General features: G+C 36.4%; 1 protein-coding gene across 50 annotated transcripts in view; it reads left to right on the top strand.

The window, feature by feature from the left end:
* The first annotated feature begins 2300 nt into the window (after positions 1–2300).
* Positions 2301–20111, top strand: part of LOC424473 (hornerin-like) — a 76525-nt gene continuing 58714 nt past the window's right edge. For all 50 annotated transcript variants that reach the window (XM_046944970.1, XM_046944972.1, XM_046944973.1 and 47 more), the window contains exon 1: positions 2301–17463. The gene's annotated coding sequence lies outside the window, so the exon portion shown is untranslated. The remainder of the gene's footprint in view (positions 17464–20111) is intronic.

Raw genomic sequence — 20111 nt, 5'->3', positions numbered from 1 at the left:
AATGTATAGCAGCAGAAGAGTTGAGGTTACATCTAAGCTTTTATCTTTTTCCTTTTTCCCCCCATCGACTGATTAACAGCTGTTGTAGTGCAGCACAGTTAGGCGTTAGCTCTCTGTGCACAATTTCTACCACTAGCGCTGCTTTCTAAGGGGCTGCTGAGGGCAGCCCGCGGGCGCGAGCCCTGAAGCGGAAGGCGTGAGAGCACGAGCCTAAGCTGAGGCATGGCTGCCCGCCTCCTGCCTCGGCGGCGTCAGGAGAGCCGTGGCGGCGCCTCGGAGCCGGCGGCGGGCAGGTGGTAAGCGCTAAAACTGACCGCACTGCTGTGCTCAAGCCGGCATATACCCCTGGCTGTTTCTTAGAGCGGCTGTCCAGTACGAAGCTGTGAAAACGTCGCCTCATGGCTAGCATCCTGTGGCTCGCGCCGCCCCATCCGGCCGCGGGGTGGCTCGGCTGCCTAAGGAGCGACGGCCCGTGGGGCCTCGTAAGGTAGCCGCAGCATGCGGGACACGTGGTGGAAGCTGACCTGGTTTTTACTTTTGCCTGTGAATGTCTGGCTTGATGTGCAAACGTTGGAGCTTACGTAGATGTTGGTTAATGGAGCAGCGAGTAGCACTGCTGTTTATAAATCATGAGACTTACTGCGTGTTTTGTACTTCATGGATGTTCTTCATAAGCAAGGCTGCAGCTTGCCAGCTCTTGTGCAACAGCACAGCTGTGGGCAAGATCTGTTTCACGTGGCCAAGCTTCCACGAAAACACTCTGTGCTTTTCAGCCTGGATTTCTGAAGCAGTTGTTTACAATTTCACCACAGATTGTAGGCAGAGCCGTGACTAAAAGCAGAGCTTCAGGAGTGTATCTTGACCTAATGTTTCAGGTGGTGTGGGGGGCACCAAACAACCGTGGAAATGCTCCATGAGGCCAATGCTTCCCAAACGCATTTACTTAGTAGGATGTATGATATATTCTAGCTCTAGTGAAACGTTCTGGTACATATAGACTTCTTTGAAAAAGAAATGCATTTTGATACAATCATTCTTTACCATTCTGAATAGTGTGGTTCATTTGCATGGAATATAGCACTATAGATAAAAGGCTGCCTAGTTTTGCTTCCCATGAAGAAAATACAAGTGCATTCCTTTTTTTGTAGAAGCAAAATGTAGATTTGATGTTTTGATGAAGTTATTTATCTTCTATAGGAAGAGAGGTTTGGTCTTGTTGTATGCTGTTCTTTTGAAGGGTACACTGAGGAGCTGTTTTTTATAGTACTCTTGAATTTATTCACGTGGATGTTGTCTGTAAGAGCCCTATATAGAGTCTATGTATGGAGAGGGGCATCTGCTTTAATAATATACAGTGAAAGATTGGTGCCCGTAGGGGGCTTAGGAGGACTCATGGCTCCTACAGTAATACTCTGAAGTGTATGGAAATAATGAGATTATATTGTTTCAGCAGGAGTAGTAGGTCAGAGGGGATTAGTAGCTTAACAATTGTCAAAATGAGTTATAGTGTCGTTCTAAAAACGTCTTGGAATAAATACAGTTTTTAAAGAAACTGATACATAAATTTTGGAGGTGTTGATGAATGGCTTACATGTTGTGAGTGACATTTTAGAAAGCATCTTTCTTGAAAATATGGTAACCTAGAGACTAAAACCACGGGCTGCCTGGAAGTAAATCTCTCAGTAGAAAACTGGGGACAATGTATATACTAAGAAGTACATAAATTTTTATTATAGCTGAAAAAGTAACATTTCCTGCTTGATAGCAAAAGGTGGTGCCAGTTTACCACACTCCATTGCTAAGTCTTGTGCAATTCAGTTCTCCAGCTCTTCCTTACGAGAAAGTCTCCATGCTTCTGTGCAGCCACCTGCGCCTGTCTGTATTTTAGTAGCTGATATTTCTGTTCCTACTCCCCCAGGTCAAAATCATCATAATTTTTAGATGCTTAGAAAATGTTTCAGTAATATATTTCCATGTGGGAGAAAAGGAAAGGTGTACGTCTTTGACGATTTGATGTTTTAAAGTATTGATTGAAGCTAATGAAGAGGTTTCGTTTTAAAAACATCAGGAAATTGCTTATTTGTTTTATCATGAAGTCCAGGAGTCTGTTTACCTCCTAAAGAGTGGGAAATGCTAGGTTATAAAGCCAGATATGTTACACATTTAATTTGTTTGCCCTGTAGTTCATTAAATTATTCTATAATTGCTTACATTCATGCGTCTCCTTACATGCTTTGTTTATATACAAGCATACTCAATATGAAACCTGAAAATAATTATACATTGAAGAGCTTTCATAGTAACTGTGGTAATTCTAACCTAAGTATTTTGCTATGCAGATTTTTTTACAGCATTCAGCTCATGAGTTATTGCAGGTTGACTTTTGTATGATTTTGGCTTTAGACACCTTTACAAACTGCACTTACAATAGAAAACAGAAGTATTAAGACCACAAGCTATTGTTCGCTCTGGGGCAGGGGCCTGCATTGTGATCAGGTGCATTGTCATGGCAGGTTCTTTAATCTAGTCCTGCACAGCTGATTTTTCCTTCAATGAAGTGTAAAGTCAGTACCTCTGTGGAGTCTAATGAACAGATGTCATATTCTGATGTGCTCCCAAAAGATTTCATGCTGTGCATATATCAAATTGGAAAAAACATTCTCTGTAAGAATATGAAAAGCTAGTTGGTAATGAGGTGTAAGTGTTAAAAGTTTTGCTCTTCTGCTGTTGGGAAGCTTTGTTGTTTCTGCTGGGAGACTGAATAGAGAAACTTAAAAGTTAAAATATTCAAAAAGAAAAAAAAAAGGTTTTAGTCTGGCAGCTGATAGAAGCTTTGAGTCAAGCAATTAAACCTCAAGTTTTGATGCGTGTTTTGTATCTGTGGTGAATTAACTGCTCTAAACTGAAAGTTGCTGTGAGGTCAGAAATTCCAGAATTTCTTCAGAATTTCTTCTTCATTCTCTCTTACTTCATTTAGCATAAAATGCCCCATTTAATTGGGGTGTTTGTGTTCCACTTTTGGTGCCAGAGTTTAAATTATGAAGCACTTAATTTTTTTGTTGTTGGGAGGGAGAGATGCAGAATTGCTAATTGAAAGGGATTTGTTAAAATCTCTTGGGAGGTGGAACCTCTGTTTTAATCTGGACTGCTTCACTGCAGAGCAGCCTTCTGCTTGGTGGTCAGCAAATCCTTCTGGGTAGAGAGAGATGAGGTGATGGTTAGGGGCAGCGTACAAGAGAAAGGCCTGTGAGGATAGCAAGGAGGGACAAGGACGATGTTGGCTTAGCTCCAGAGTGTTTCAAATGGAGGAAGCAGGTAAGAGGCAAACCTGGTGTCTTGCATGGCAGCGTGTTGCAGCCTGTTGTTTAACAGGATTACAACAATGGCTTATTGTGTCATAGACACTTTGAAAATAAACAGGTATTTTATCTTCAGCACTACTTGTGTTTTTGACTGTGTAGTAACATTTTAAATCATCACCTTCATGTTGTATGAGTGAAAATGCTTAGAAGTTTTCAATAGATAAGAAGAGCTCTGCTTTTAGTTAGTTTCATGCTCAAAATGCTTTCGTCGGAAAGATTTTGGCAAATAAATTAGCATTTGATATTTAGCTCTTCACCCATTGTATAATTTCACTGAAACTATTGAGCTGATGTTGCTTGACTTGTATTAGTTGTATTAATGTTTCTTTGAAAGAATCCCTTTAATATTGTTCTGTTATTTTGTTGTTGGGTTCTTTTTTTTGGGGGGGGGGGGGGGGGGGGGGGGGTGTAACGTGCAGAGATTAATTCTGAGATGAGGCATCTGAATGCAAAAAGATGGGGCTTGGGTTGCAGTTTATAAGAAAACTTTGCAAAGACTTTTTTCAAGAATTTTTAAATTTAGATTATATTTTTTAATATGGTTAGAAAATAATTTAGGGTTTCTTTTTCTGGTTTTACTTATACTGTAGTCATTATAATCGTAGATGCACTTCCAAACTTATTTCAATTGTAAAGTGGTTTTCATTCTTGAAAAATAGGTACTTTCCCGTTGAAAGCTCAGGAGAAAAATAGCTATAGAGGCTGAAAAATTTTCCACCTGAATGTGGTCAAAACTTTGTATTATTTTCTAAGCCCCATTTTTAGCTCTTCAATTAGTTCACTATGATATTTTATAGAACTCTTAATTTGTCTACCCTTCACTTCACCCTTCTTTGTTATAGTAAATATACTGCTATGAATTTCTCACAGAAATCATTGAACTCTGTGAAAACATAAGTGCTACATCAAACCCTAAGATTTTATGTGCTTGAACTTCCTGGTTTAGAGTCTTAGTATCGTATACAAAAGTGACTCACGATACTAATTACAATAATAGTAACTTTTGTCTTAGAGAATGTTCAGAATTAACTTCATGTTTCATTTATGATTATATACTCAATGGTAATAAATGTACTCTTTTAACGTTTGATGTACATGTTTTCAAACATGAGGGAAAACAATAGAAGTGAAGGATACAACATTGTAAGCCTTTTTTAGTATTAATGCTTTACTGTATGTTATATTTAATAATAAATTTGGTATGAAACAGAGAAAGCTTTGAAATTCTATGTAGCTGTGATAATAATTAGTACATACTACTAACACTAGTTTATTTTCATTTTCATCATTTAAGGTTAATTTATGTTTTGACCTAAATTAGCTGGAAGAGATGCTTGCATAATATGTAAGTGTCTTTGTGGCATAAGTTTACTTTCTTGGAAAACTATGACTGTTGCACCCTGAGAACTTTTGGTGACCTCAGGACATCTGAAAGTGTATAGCAGCTGTGCTAGCCGGTTAAAGCACTTCTTCAGGAGCAGTTTTGATTTGGTTCTACAGCTCTATCATTTTCACTGTCTTTCTCAGTTAATCAGCAGTCCTTTTCTGCTGACTAAAATAATGCTCCTAGCCAAACTCCCACTGGGCCAAAAAGATGTAGTCTAAGTGAAGAACCATCATTCTTTCTGCTACTATTGGATGGAATCTCAAAATATTGCTGCTTCTATTGCCAGTGGTACAACTAACAGCAAATGTTGTTTTGCTTTTGTTGTCACGTTGTACCTCATGTTAATGAGTTTGTAGGTAATATACAGCATTTAAAAACAGAATGTCAGGAGTTAGTTTCCAGTATATGCAGTTTCAATTTTGCCTGCTCAGATTGTGCCCAACAATGTATCAGTAACACCAGTATTTTTTCTATGAGCTATACTCATCAGGAGTTACTTATATCTGTGCTATTATCAGGATTATCATAAGTGATGAGACTTTGGGTACACCCTCTGCATGTGCCTCATGTAATTTTGCTGTCCACCTGCCAGGGATTATGCAGCAGTTTACACCGTGCCCAATCTCATGACGTTTTGCTTTGCAGTAGGTCTTGAGGCCCACTTGTGGATATCTTTAGATCATTGCCTATAGTTAATGACTTAGACAACTCTATAGATCTGACTCTTGATTTCTTACAATTTACAGCTGCTTTGCTCTTGTACCTGTCATGTCATATCATGTTTAGCTGTCAGGAAATCTCACAACCTGTGCTCTGACCTAACTGTGTACAGCTGATTGGACTCTGAGACACAGTCTCCTGGCTGAGTTCTGAAATGACACATAGTTTTCTAAAGGTCCAGAACATGTCTGTCTTTTGATTTGTCAGATGGCATTATCTAATGAAATAGCTCAAATGCTCATCACATGCCTTTGTGATGGTATTTGTCTTGCTGCATTCTGCAGAAAATTTCATGGCACGTAAGGAAGTGATGAATGAAGTTTGTATTTCACTTCAATGTGGCTGGAATATATATATTTTTAAGATTATTCCGTAATTTCTGTCGGTAGACAACAGGTTTATGTATTCTGAAACAAATAATAATAAAAATAATAATAATAGTTATAGTAATATTACTGGAAGCCACAAACTCCTCTTGGCCTTGTTAATTTCACGTTGATGGAGGAAGGGTTGGAAATGTAAAAAAAAAAAAAAAAAAAAAATCCCAGAAATTAAAGCTGAAGCCTGAGTTTTGTTACCACAAATGTGAAGTTGAGTGTCTGGCTCCACAGCTGAATCCTGTGGATTACCTAATTGTAAGTCTACTTCATTGCTTCTTTCTGACTTGAGACATGTTTATTAACTGTTTTCCTGTTTACCTTTTCAGATCCCATTATTCATTCTATCATTCTATCATCCTTTTATTCACGCTTAGTTTGAATTATTGTCGAAAGCTATATGCAGTGACCTAGTTTCAAGTATGTAATTAATATCACACGCTGTGGATCTGGACATGGTTTAAACCTTTAAAGTAGGCATATTTATGCAGACAGAGGTAAGAGTATAGAGCTATAGCAAATAGTTGAGTTTTTGCAGAAATTCTCAATCTCTGAATCACTGTAGGATGGTAAAACACTGACAGATGGTCCTTAGATATCTGACCATTAATTGACTTTCAAATATTTTCACTTCTTAAATCTACTTAAAAGATATATGAAATATGTTTATTTTACTCTTTCTTGTTGTTACAGTTCCTAAAAGGATGCTATCCTTTTTTTGAACAAACTCATACTAAGTGCAAAAGCCTTTAAATTATTAGAATAGATGAATGCTACTTCATAAGGATGACTGTACAACTACACGTTGTACTCAACATAATGTGGTATTGTAACCATCATTTAGGATATCAGTTAGGCTGCCTATGCCAGATGATACAATTGCATCCAAGCTTATTGCAAAAAGACAATGCATTCTCTAAGGATACTTTTTAATAGATGGAATATCAGTCTGGAAGAACTCAAGAAAGTTGCCTTCCAAGTCCTTTTGAGCTAAGGCTTTACCTGGTTGCAGTGATCTGATGGCCTGAAGAAGGCTGGACAGTAAATTATTATTGCAGAGCAAAAACACAAAAAAGTTCTGGAAGAGGATCTAAAACTTGGATTGGCCAAACTTGCCATGCATTAACTTATTACCCTGATCTTCTATAAGCTGACACACTACAGGTCACCTGCATAGCTGTGAGAAACCCTGTACCATCAGCCTCCACAGTCAGCAGATTCTCCATAGAACAATTAACTTTTCAGTATTCATAGAATCATAGAATGGTTTGGGTTGGAAGGGACCTTTAAGATCATCTAGTCTTCCTTGACACCATGTTCTGCAGAATCTGTTATGCCTATTCAGAACTGAGTCTGGTATTTCTGGGTCTTCACACTGCTGTGCTTAGCATTCATACATAACTCTACAAGTTGTAGCAAGAGCAGGAATTTGCGCAATAGAGAAAGCTGATCCTAAACTTGCTTTTTAAAATTAACATGAGTACTTCTTTGTTAGCATAAGAGCAGAATATGAGCCAACAATAGCAAAGACAATGGAGAAAACATAGCTTTGACAGGATTAGTTTTTTTAATAGTGATTTAAATATAGTCATCAAATTAGATAGAGGACTAAAAGCAGTTGTGCTTGGTCTTGAAGGTTGCATAAGGCTGCCAAACAGCAACCAAAAGGATGAGATTTCCAGGTATTGTCTTGTTTTAACTGGACTAGGAAGATCACACATGAAGGTTCAGAACAACACAGTTGTGCATTCTTAAATTCTTAAAATAACTTAAGAATCTTAAAATAACTTAAACTTATACCTGTACAGTATTACTTTATTTTCCTATAAACTACTGATATATTTTGAAGCTCTTTTATCATCAACTGCTACATAGATAAAACATCATTTTATTTATTAACCTTGATTTTCTGAAATGCTAGTATTGTGATGATACATACTAGCAAATATATGTATATATTTATATGTATGTATAAATGCATACCTGTGTGTGTGCCGATACTATTATACAGACGTAGCATGACTTCTTTATGGTCTGGAAAGCAAAAAATAGCTGTAGCATGTAATTATCTTTCGGGTGTGTAGGATTTAATTGTGAGCCTGTCAGAAAACAAAATAAAAAAACTGATTTGGGTTAGCAAGACAGCATTGTGCAATGTTTCTGGGAATGCCAATTTTGTGATTTATAAGAACCTAAAGTGTGTCATGGAGCTCAATTTCAATTTTTAAGCAATTTATCTTGCATTTATGGGTGTAGAAAGCTTTTACACACTACATGGCAAGCTTTTAAGTCATACTCAGAGAGGTTAACACCTGGTGCTTCTTCACTCTTCCACTGGAACGCTCTGTGGCTTTGACTGTTCTTTCCGTTGGAGTCACCTCCTTCTCCTCCCTGTCCTCTGGCTAAATAGAGGAGAGGATTATTAGTAGAGGAATGCAACACTTCCAATTTGACACGTAAGTGATAATTGCTGCATTCCAAAGAGATTACAGCAGCAAACCCTCAGAGTTGCTTGTACCTCAGGTGAAGAGAAAGCATAGCTTCACTTCAGAGCTTGTAAACATTCAAGTTATAAATCATATTTAGTGACATTTAATACACTTGAACTTTGCTTTTTCTACTCCAGTGGGAAGCCAAAGAAATAGGTACCTGCTTCCTTGAGTGGCCAGCTTCTCACACTTTTCCCTACCAGTCATAAAACAAAGTAATTATTATGATGTCAGCTGTTTCCTTTTCCTCATTTTCTTGTTTTCCATTACATAACTTTAATTACTATTGATTATACCTAATTAGGGTTCATTGTGCTTCAAAGACAAAATACCTCATGTCTGCCTCCAGAAGGTGATAATCATATGTTTAGACATAACAAGTGATAGCAAGAGACAAGGGGACAATTGGATGGAAGAAGAGTAGCCACTAACAAACAAACACAGAAAATCAGCCAACAACACTAAGCCACAATCTACCTTGGTTAACTTTTAGATGTTTGTAATAAAGTAAACTCTGAATTCAAACTTTTTTATGAAGGACATATGAGTGCAAGTGCTACTGGTGTGAAATGCTTTACTTTTCTATTTCTGAAAACTTTTAAGGGCAGCTGTATTTATCCAATCTACAGAGCGTGCACATTTCACCACTCTTGCAAATGGACTGTCTGATGCACACCAGGGACTCTTCCTCATTTTCACAGGAAGTTTCCCTATGAGTTGTGCTTTCCTGTAAACAGGCTCTGTCCTCCAAAACAGATTATATGTTATGTGTCTTGATTGCCATTCAATGAGAATGACTAACAGCAGCTAGATACTTCTGTTCTGAGGGTGAAGTGATAGGCGTGTTTGGGATAATATTGGTAGGCATTGACAGTCTATATCCCAATCGAGCAATTGTAGATTGGTAAGTACATGTGTCTGAAAGTGTAACTCTACTAAATAAAGCAAGGAATGCTGTTGGCCTCCTTTCTCTACCAGCAGTTTTTCACTGGTCCTATAAAATCTTAACCATTAGTGTCTCAAGCGTACAAAGATACAATAATGTCATCAAGTTAAGCATGTTGTTTGAGAAAAAGGCAAGGCTAGCTTGTATGATAAATCTAAATGCTGTAGGCATTAGATATACAATTAGACTTTAATGTTATTTTAAAACCCATGGTCAATTTGGATCCAAAATTCAAAGCAAAAATATAACACTTAGATGTAAGGTTTTGGAAAACCTTATTGTTAAGATCTTTATATGAAATGTGTGAACCCAGCTGCTGCTAGTGAGTAACATTGCAAGAGTGATAAAACATTTCCACCAAAACAAAACATCACGTACCAGCGAAGTGTAGAGAAAAGTGTAAATCAACTCTGCATGCCTAATAGATGAACCCTATATTTATGCTAGCATTTAATTGCAATTTGATTAAATTTTGATGTTTCAGACTTTTGTTAGTACTCCAGTGCAATGTAATTATTCATTTTCAAACCTCAAAGATGTCTTCAAAATATCATGGTCAAGCTTATGATTCATGTTATATTACTGTTTCTTGTATTCTTTCCTGTTTTCCAGTCTCAGCAGAAACACTCCTTTTCTGATCTAAATAAATTCTAAAGCCAATTTCAAGAAAAGTTATCTGTATACTTATATATAATAACTTCCAGAAAAGAAGCTGAGTTCTCCTAAAGTAAAGATAGAGATGTATGCAGGTACTGGAAGAGATTTCTCAAAGAGATTGCACAATCTCTGTCCTTGGAGGTTTTTGAGACCCAACTAGACATCACTTTTAGCAAGGTTATGCGAGATTTGACTTCACATCTGTAATCCAACAGATACACGTGGTGTCAGATTACAAATTTCCTGCAGTCCTTTGCCATCTGAATTATTCTATGATTTTGTAAACCTTCCATCTGTTGCTATCGGAATGAGGAAAAAAAAAAAAAGAAATATAGGTGCACTAAGTATTTTTATATTTATGATATATATATATTTTACATTAACTAACTAAATAAGTAAAATAAATAAGAGGTGTTTTCATATTCCAGAATGGAGTGCCCTACAGGAATTTCTAAGCAAAATGAATCTGTGCTTGACTTAAGTTGTCATGCATTTTTCACTTTTTTATTTATTTTAGATATGATTCCAGTTCTGCTTTGTATTTTAAAACAAAATGGAAGACTGTTCCAATCTTGGGGAACTGACTGTAGGAAGTAGGTTACTTTTTTCCTTTCAGTAGAGAGATTTCAAATTCACTGTGAAAAAAATCATGTTAAGAATTCTGAATAGAAATTGTGTTGGTATTCCCTTAATGAAAGGGTGGAACTTCACCTGCTTCTGCCCTTGAAAGTGAAAACTCCATGCAGTCCTAATGATAGAGCGTAATGGGAGCACATCTTGTGGTGACTTCTCACTGCTACATGAAGTGAAAGGAAGATCTTGGTGAACAGTCAGAAAATACATGTGAAATTCTCTAGACTGATTAACTGATTGACTCTCTTCCCAGTTCTGGCATACTGGGTGGAGACCCTTAAGTATTAAACAACAAAGATCAGCTGATTCTACTGAGAAAGTCTGTAGCTAAACAGATTACTTTTTGAGTTCTTTTATGCATTGCAAGTCCAAACCTGTATACTAATGTATTTGTATTAAGGTGGAAGCCCTCAGGTGTTCTTGTCTTCAATATAAGCAGTCATAATAACAAATGTCATTTTTTTATTTAAAAATCTTGTTATTACCAACTTAAAGAGTCTAAATGAAAAGTTAATGTTGAAAATGTTAATTCATTATTCTGTGAAATTTAGAATTCTTTAAAATAATAATTCCAGTGGAAATGCAGCCCAACAGATGCATGTAGCATCTCCATGGTACCCTCTCGCAATAGTTTATCAATAGCCCTCTTTAAAGAAATATGAAACAAAAATCTTTCACTTCAAGAAGTCACCAAAGTGAGGTTTAAGACCAATTAATGAAACCACTTCCAGGCTTAAAAAAATCTCAAGTCATTTATCTTTATGCAAAATGTGAACAGTGATCTTTTTTTTTTTTTTTTTTTTTTTGAAGACTGTGAAGCTGGGATATGTAATTTATTTCTCAAAAGTAACCAGACTCATGATGACAGTGTATCCAAAATCTCAAAAACACGAGTATGTCTTCTCTGAGTGCTGACTTTCTTTGACTACTTTGTTGTCAATGTTATTTTTTTTTTTCTGAGAATACATTGTTAGTACATTAAGAATAGAGCATCTCTGAGAAAAAAGGCTGTAATGAATGTGTTTTCTTTTGTTATTCTTTCCTCTGTGGTTCTAATTGATGCATCCCTATGGTAAGATCTGTACTGTCATATGGATTATCACATATCATAAAACTTGCATCTCTTGACTAATGATTTTGTACGTTTGTTTTAAAAGTACATAAAATTGGTGTTAGTGTCAGGGTTACATGATTGCTTATACAGTAATGCTCCATTTTCACAGACTAGAACTATAACAGGTTAAGGGTGTGAGGAAAGTACTGACTCAGCAATAACAAATCTTAGCTATCTGTGATGCGCTCATGTCTAAATGTGAAAGTTTAAAGTAACTTATGCCCAACAAATAGTTCTAGTTCCAAGTCTTTCAGGAATCTTCATTTATATAACTGAGTTGGTTGAGCAATCCAGACAGTTTTTTTCTTCTGCTGCTTCAAAAGAAACAAATGCAGATTGTTACTGACAGTTAGCAATTTAATCATGTTCAGACCTTGGTATGCGGCACATTTCTCATAGATGATCAATAGAGAACAAGCATAGCATTTGCAGTGTAACTTGCCTCTTCCTGTGTCATTTGTGTTCTTCCTCATCATTTTTTTTTTTTTTAAATACACTTCCTTTTATCATATAACTGTCAGATGCTTTGGATAAAACTGCTTTTGGAACTGCAAAAATAGTTTGGGTACAAAGTTGAAAATGAGTTGCAATGCAACTCCACCCAATCAGGCCCTTGGAAATATGCATCACAGAACTGATTTCAGTGCAGCAAGCTATCTGTAGAAATGGTAGCAGGCATTGCTCAAGCCTGTCACACCTAACTTCTTGTTTCCCAGGCCACATCAATAAATAGTCTCTGCATGTGAAAGTGTATCCACGCCTCTTCTGTTCCATTAATTCTGAGCATAGAAGGGTCCTTCATCTAGACTGACAGACAGATTGAAGTAGACGCCCTCCTATTTTCATAATACTATGTTCCACTTCGATATCCTTACAAGTTGAAAGTATCATTACTGTTGGGGTACTTGTAGTGGCATTGCTGCTATTCATTCCCAAGCGTCATTTTTAGGAACCTGGTTTTGTTGAGTACCAGAAAAAAGATACCATCAGTTAATAATACATTTTCTTTCACATTGTTTAACCTTTGATTATTTTTTAGTAACTCCTTTGCTGGGGGAAAATAAAAGGAATCTGAAGACTCTGTACCTTTAAATTTGCTTCTAGTCTTTGTTCTAATACCAGTGTTGTTTTTTACTGAACTTGTTCTATAGGTTATTTGTGATTTCCAATCTTGCTAACTGAAAGTAGATTAGACCATCTTAGAGTATATGTCATGCTTTTAATTTTTATTCTTCATTAACACTATAAATTTGTAGGTTCCACTGGTTTTGCATATGTCAGGTGAACTATTTGTTCAGGCTTCTTTTTTTTTTTTCTATCCTAAAGTAATATTAATAAGTGATAGGTCATTAGTTAGGAAGTAACTCAGGTTACTAAGGTGTGTTATCAAGACCCCAGTAGTCCAAGACTAATACTTTGGTCTAGAACTCTGCAATGCAGCGAATGACTTGCTTTACTGACCCTTAAAGAGCTTGGAAAAGTTTGTGGTCTAGAATTATGGTAGTTCAGTGTGAGCTTCTGGAGCACAAAGCCAGGAAAGAATAGATATTGATGTCCTTAGGGTGCTGCCAAACGCGCTCTTAAAATTAATTATAAGGTAAGCCTAATGAAGCTGTTTCACCATATCCTGTTTTCAACACAAAGCGCTCCCTCTCACAAATCCTTCCCTCCCAAGTCCCTCCCCCTCCCACCCATGTGTACAATCAAAATAAATGTGCTGTGACATTTTGGAGTCAGAATGCCACTAGGGCTGTGCTTTCCATTTTAGTTTATAGGTTGTTGTAGTTGTTAATAGATTGGGTCTTACATAGACATTATTTTTATCAGCCTCCCGTCTTTTTGTCCTTTTTCTGATTTTAGACACTAAATTGTTTTCCACCATTCCTGTTTGCTTTGGTAGAAAATCAGGGTTGTACTTGACCATTATTTCTTCAGGACTGGGAGGGTTAAACCTGCTGCCATGTTGCAATAATAACTCATACTAGCTCTGTATTCCAGAATTTTCACTATGGTGAAAAATGTTTAGCTCAGCTATACTGCATGCTGTGTACAGAATCTATGTTTGATATTACTCACATTTCAGAATGAACTAGAAGGTCTGATTAAAATAAGAATCTACCTAGGTGTTTCTGCTTTGAATTGATTTGAATTCAAAACATTGCTCTAATTTACCCGTTGTTTTCACTTCTTAAATATAGTAGCAATTATAAGAAATTGCTACATAGTTGTTTGAAAGACTTCTCTCAGCCACTTAGAAGTAGTTCAGGTTGTCATTTCCACAATTACATTTTGGGTCAGTCTCATATCTGTTGTGAGGGGGTTTTGCAGCAAGAGTCTACTCTTTCAATAGCAAAGCAAAAGCAATGGGGTGATGTTGAGGGTTGCAAATTTAGCCTTGAAAATATACGAGGCTTAAGAATAGTAATTTCTGTTCTCAGTCTTTAAAATACAGATTAAATTTCCTATTTCTTTTTGTATAACTAGAATGAAAAGAAGAAAGCTGATGTTATTATATAATCACTTCTCAGCCTAAACAAATTCATTATTGAATTATGAGAATTGATATTACTGTTTCTTAAAATACTTCCTTTAAAATTTATTTCTTTTGCAAAAGCCGCCAAATGGATTTGAATTTTCTGGTTGTTTTTTTTTTTTTTTTTTTTTTTTTGGTTGGTTGGTTTTTGTTTGTTTTCCCTTCCAGTTTATTTGCATAAATCTGCTACAGTATACTGGGAAAAGTGTATATGCAAATGCTATGTTTCTGTACTGAGGGAACAAGGATCAAGTTTACCATTAACTAAGAAGTCATAAAATCTTGTGATGTTTCAGCCAGCATCGTAATAATTTAAGGGACATCCCAGTTCCCTAGGGCTCCAAGTCATCACCCCACAGGTCCAGGTCAGCCCTTGGACTTCGGGTTGCACCCTTCCAACAAAGCAGCCCTTTGCAAATAAAAATCATTTAAACACTTTCAAAGTATAAATTATAAACATACAGAACTTTAAATACCTTGTGGCTAACCACATAAGCATCACCTTTTGAGATTTATTATATGTGTGAATTGTAAAGAATGTTAATTTTTCTACTTTAAAATTTTTATCATCATAAATTCCAAATATGATTTACTATGAAATTTAATTTTTGTGCTGTGTTATTATTAATTTCCTATGGTTATATACTAAACACATAATGTGGTTACAGGAGAAAAGGGGCAGACTTTATTCGAACAGTAGTTAGGTCAATGATCATATTGTTGCATATGATTTGCCTTTGCAACTGTCTGTGTTGAAGCTTTGCATTGGGGGAAAGATGGAAAGTTTATGATTTTCAAAGACCTGCTTGTTACTTGAACTGAAAGGTGAATGCGAAGGAGCTGTGTTAGAAGACAATAGAATTTTCAGTCTTGTGCTATTTTGGTCACACAGGCTTGAAGCGTTGAAAATACTAAACTAGAAATTCCTTACTGTTTACAATTCTTATTCCTGGGACTCAGTCCAGCGGAGGACTTGCAGATTACTTGCTTCTCTAGCTCCCATTTTCATCTTTTACTTTTCGTATTTAAACCGTTTTACACATCTGAGCAAGGCATAGAGTTTATGCATTATAAGAGTTCCACAGTGCTGGCACAATATTTTCTGTAGTGACAAGGTATGGTATGCTCTAAGTTCTTATAATGCCAATTAAATGCAAAGAGAATCAACTGGAGAGTGTGAGAATGAGCTGGGCAGCGTATACAGTACTGTATCCTTTCTTCCACTTGTGTAGCTGAATATGAATATCAAGAGCAAGATTTAGGGCAAAATCATCTTTTTCTTTAGTTTTTTAGATGCCTCTTCACATTTTCCTAATTTTTATGAAATCCAAACTCATGAAACTTGTCATATGCATTCCCCTTCTTAACATTTTTTTGGGAAGAGATATGCATTTTTACTATTTTTACATGCTAATTATATGCTACCTCATCCCTGTAAAATCCTTCTTTGAGAATTTCAGTAGAAGACATAGGCCAGAATTTAATAGTCTCCACCTTGCCCATTCTGGTTTTTCCACTCCCAGCTGTGGAAATGCACCCTCAGTCATGCCAAGCTCACATTTTTCTGTGCTGATTGGTAGGCCCTGATGACAGGCACTGCCTACTGAGTCAAAAGTAGGGCTCATTCTCAGTTAAAAAATGTCTGTTGTCATAGTAAGCAGATGTAGGCTTGTACAAATCTGTTAGTGATGTCTGTTTATACATTATTGTTGGTGCATTCCTTGTATTGGAAGTAAATATTGGAACTTGTATGACATGATTTCATTTCAGAACTGCAAATTCTAAATTCACAGTTGACAATCCCTAGCTTTGGTGGATGATCGATTTCAGATATTGGATAGGTCTTGTCTCAGTGCACCTATTTTATAACAATTTGCAAAGCAGGTTACTCCTGAAGTACAGTTAACCTAAGGGCTTTTCACGGGTTTAATGCTCTGTCCTGTGGCATATCTGCTGTGGTTTGTCATGCAAGATAACTGAGCATTTCAAAAAGCATGTAAATTAAATACGTTCTTGTCACAAAGTCTTTTCAGAGCACAGAAAAAAAAGCAGAAAACAGCCACAGTCTCAGAACAGTTCCTCCAGGTATTTCTACATCTACTTTGTACATTTAACTTAATCATTCATAATTGTCTTCTGCTTACAGTGCTAAATGTTGCTACTAATAAAATTTCAATTATCCAGATACTACCAAGCAATAACAACCATAGCGGTCCTGTGTTACAAATTCCTATTACAGAGCTTGTTTATGACTGAGTTATTGAAAACTGAAAACTGCTACAGTAAATGGTAACTTTTTCTTCTTTTGGGGCTTGACTATTTCACTTGTGTTTCCCAAGATGCTGGTGGTAGGATATTAACCTGTTGGCCTGCTGACCACTTGCATATTATAACAGGTCTTCTGTTCTAGTTTGGTTGACATGAATCAAGTCATTTGATGATAGAATTCAGAAGCGCTGTACTTACAAATCCATTTAAATGACATCTTTTGGCTCCACTCAGAATTGGTCACTTTGCAATCATACAGCAGTTTAATACACACTAGCATGATGTTCTGAGATCTCCTGATCATTAAAAAATGTAACCAAAATGTGACTTTTTCAGCTGTGCTGCTGTGGAGAGGTTGCAGAATGGTGTAATTTTTAATATCAGTTAGATACATAATTGTCCTGTGTTTGACAGAATATGAGAACTTTCAGGATTTTTTAATGGAATATTAATATCCTGTGTACAGATATTTCCTAGAGAGAATTCAGTTGAATTGCTAAGGCTGTGTGAGCTCTATTGCTTTGGTAGGGAGTTTCTACTGCTACTTAGTATTGCAAGATTTTTTTTCTGTGATGTAATCCTGTGAGATCCATGAAAACCTTTAAGAAAGTATTCTCTAGAAAATAGTGTGCCTTGTATACTGCTTTCTCTACTACATAATACAGTTCTAATTCCCTATTATTCAGAAACATGCGTTACGTGAAAGTGAATGGAAATCCTTTTTCAAGTTAAAAATAAAAATGTTGCATGCTATTTCCTGTAGACAATGTATGGCAGGTATTGATTGTGGATATCTTTTTTCTTTTTTTAAAGGTATCATCAGTGATGAAATAGTGATTTACAAACTGTGTGTATAAACATATTTACCTTTTAATTTGAAGAGGATAACTGCACTTTCACTGATGTTCTGTCAACATTATAAGACCAGAGATGATTTAGCTGACAAGAACTAGTTCCTCATCACTAACGAACTGAGGGTTGGTACCAAAGCAGAAGCAAAAATTTCAAATTGTTGCCCCTAAATAATTTGTCAGTTATATTGTCAGAATTAGTTAATTGAATTAGTAGGAGATAATCATGATTATTTTTTGTGTGATTCTGGCCAAAAAAAGTGCATGAAAGTTATTGGTGTCACGTTCTTTTCTGAATTAAAGGAATGTAAACCTAAAACCTTTAAAAATAAAGAACAACAGTAAGACTTGAAATATTAGTAAGAAAGAGAATGAATGTGAGTAATTGAAAAGAGGAGAGCCTTTGAGAATTTGAGCTGCCCAGTATGCATGTCTAACATTAGGTACCTTCATCCACAGAGAAGTTCCAAAAAGTGCTGTGTCATTTCTGTTTTGATGCTGAGCATCTACGTTTCCCACTGACTTCATGGATTAGACAGTTTTCCACATAGATTTTCAGAATCCATAACTGTGTTCCCATTTAAGAATATGGGAAAAGCAGATTGAGAAGTTCAAAGCACAACATTTTCCAAAATATGAAATGAAAATATCAACACAGAACTAATATCTGTTCTATTGTCTATGACTGTTTTGTCATATAATGGGACATTCTTTTCTGGAGCAAGTTTCAGAGCCCTTAGACATGTTCCTAAGCCTTTTGTAGGCTGATGCTTTCATTTGGAGTCTAAGAGTAGAGAAAAGAATGTGCCTTTCTCTAAAGAAGGTACCTCTTTTCACAGGCATAGAAGGTGTTAACTTTTCACTTTTGGATTCCATAGTGTGCATAGTTGCCTCAACTGAAGTAAACCACAAATTTCTTGGTAACTGATTCACTTGATTAGCCAGTCTTGTATGTGTAATGCATAATTATGATATTGATGTTACAAAGTGACTCTCCTACCACATTCCCACCAACCGTAATCATGCTATTACTATTTATTCCAACAGCAGCTTCCTTCTATCCAAGGAGCTCAGCACATTTCACAACCATTAAACCTCCCAGTGAAATAGGTGAATATTATTATCCCATTTTCTAGGTGAGGCATATAGGGATTAATGACTTGCTAGAGTCACACAGGAAATTGGTGACAGAGCAATAGATGGCAGCTCCCCCAGTCTTCTGCCTATTGCTTTGTTCACAAAATGACTTTTCTGGCCCCCCAGAAAATACACTCCTGATTTTGTAGCAGCACTGCTAATGCATGAACTGAGAAGTTGGACTATTGAGTCAGTGGCATAAGAAAACAGCAGCAGCTCTGTTTCTCTTCTAATATAATGGAGGAATGGAGCTATAGAAGCATAGGAATAATGTTAAGTAATGACTGATTGTAAAGATTGCACTAGTCTGAACCTGAATTTGAAGAAAGTGAGGAAGGGAAAGGGGGTTTTCAGCAGTTTGGTGTAGCACCAGCCCCCAGAGATTGAGTATGACCAGCACTGGAGAAACAGCTATTGATCTGGTCTTGAGTCTTGAGCATGCCAATTTATTCTTGGGCTCCTCAATTTGGCTGTGGCTGTATTTCAGCATTTTTGTGTCAAGTGAGGAAAATGCAGTCTTCGTTGCATGGGCCAACAGGGTATGATGTTGTTTTCTCAACTGCAATGTGGGGGAAAAAAGCATAGATCATTTCTGTTGCCCATCCAGAAATTCCTTTGCTGTACATGATGAGGCCAACGTTTAATTGCTGATTCAATTTACAGCTTAACACAGCTAAAAGAGTAATGTTTCCCTGTGCAGCACAACTAACTTCTGCTTATAGGTTAATAATGTTCTTTCAAAATCCACATTGACTATTCTGTTACTGACATCCTCTTTTTATTTCATAGAATTGGTTGTTCTCTTTATTGTCTGTCACGTTGATCTTACAAAAAAGTCAGCACTTAGTTTGAAAATTGCTGTAAAAATGAAAAACTTCAGGTTATGGGTTTTAATTTTTTTATATTACCCTTGCTCTTATTGACTATGAGGATTATGCGCTTACAGATTTAGCTCTGTAGTGTAACCACCTATACAGGAGGTATTATGCTATTTGCATTTTGTCTGTGTATATAAATACGCATATATGTGTGTACAGAGTATGAAGTGAACGCTACAAACCTTCTATCTGTCTGATGTATATTACACAGAGAAGGAAAAGTGTGTTTTTTCTTTTTTAGAAATTGGGAGTTTTGTGTATCAAATATGTTCTGAGAGAAATTTGTATATATTCATATATAAAATAATTACTTTGTGTATTTATTGTATAGTCTATTTGTGCAACATTATCCTGCCTAGCTACACAGTTTTAAATTAGAGGAGTCCATTAGGAGGAATTCTTGGCAGAGATGAAAGCAAAGTACAATCCAGGAGTTAATAAAGATTCCTGAATGAAATGACAGAAAATCCATTAACTGAGATCTTGCTCATCCCTATTCTCACCAAGACTGGCTATGTTTCTTTTAGTCAGGATTGGGGTAGAAGATGATACTTATGAAATCTTACAGATGCTTGCTCTATGCAGAGAAAGGAGTTGAGTGAACTGCCCAGGGAGTGTCACTGAGTGCTGACAAAGACTGACGCATACCATGTATGGTGGCAGACTTTCTATATGACCTTGACCAAGTCACTTAATCCCTCTGTGACTTGATTTCCTCATCTGTAAAATTAGATAGTGATAACATTACTTCCTTGCCTC

The sequence above is a fragment of the Gallus gallus genome, chromosome 8 (assembly GCF_016699485.2).
Source record: "Gallus gallus isolate bGalGal1 chromosome 8, bGalGal1.mat.broiler.GRCg7b, whole genome shotgun sequence".
Classification (NCBI taxonomy): domain Eukaryota; kingdom Metazoa; phylum Chordata; class Aves; order Galliformes; family Phasianidae; genus Gallus; species Gallus gallus.
The sequence above is the reverse complement of the archived record's forward strand: the minus strand, read 5'-3'. Positions and strand labels throughout refer to the sequence as shown.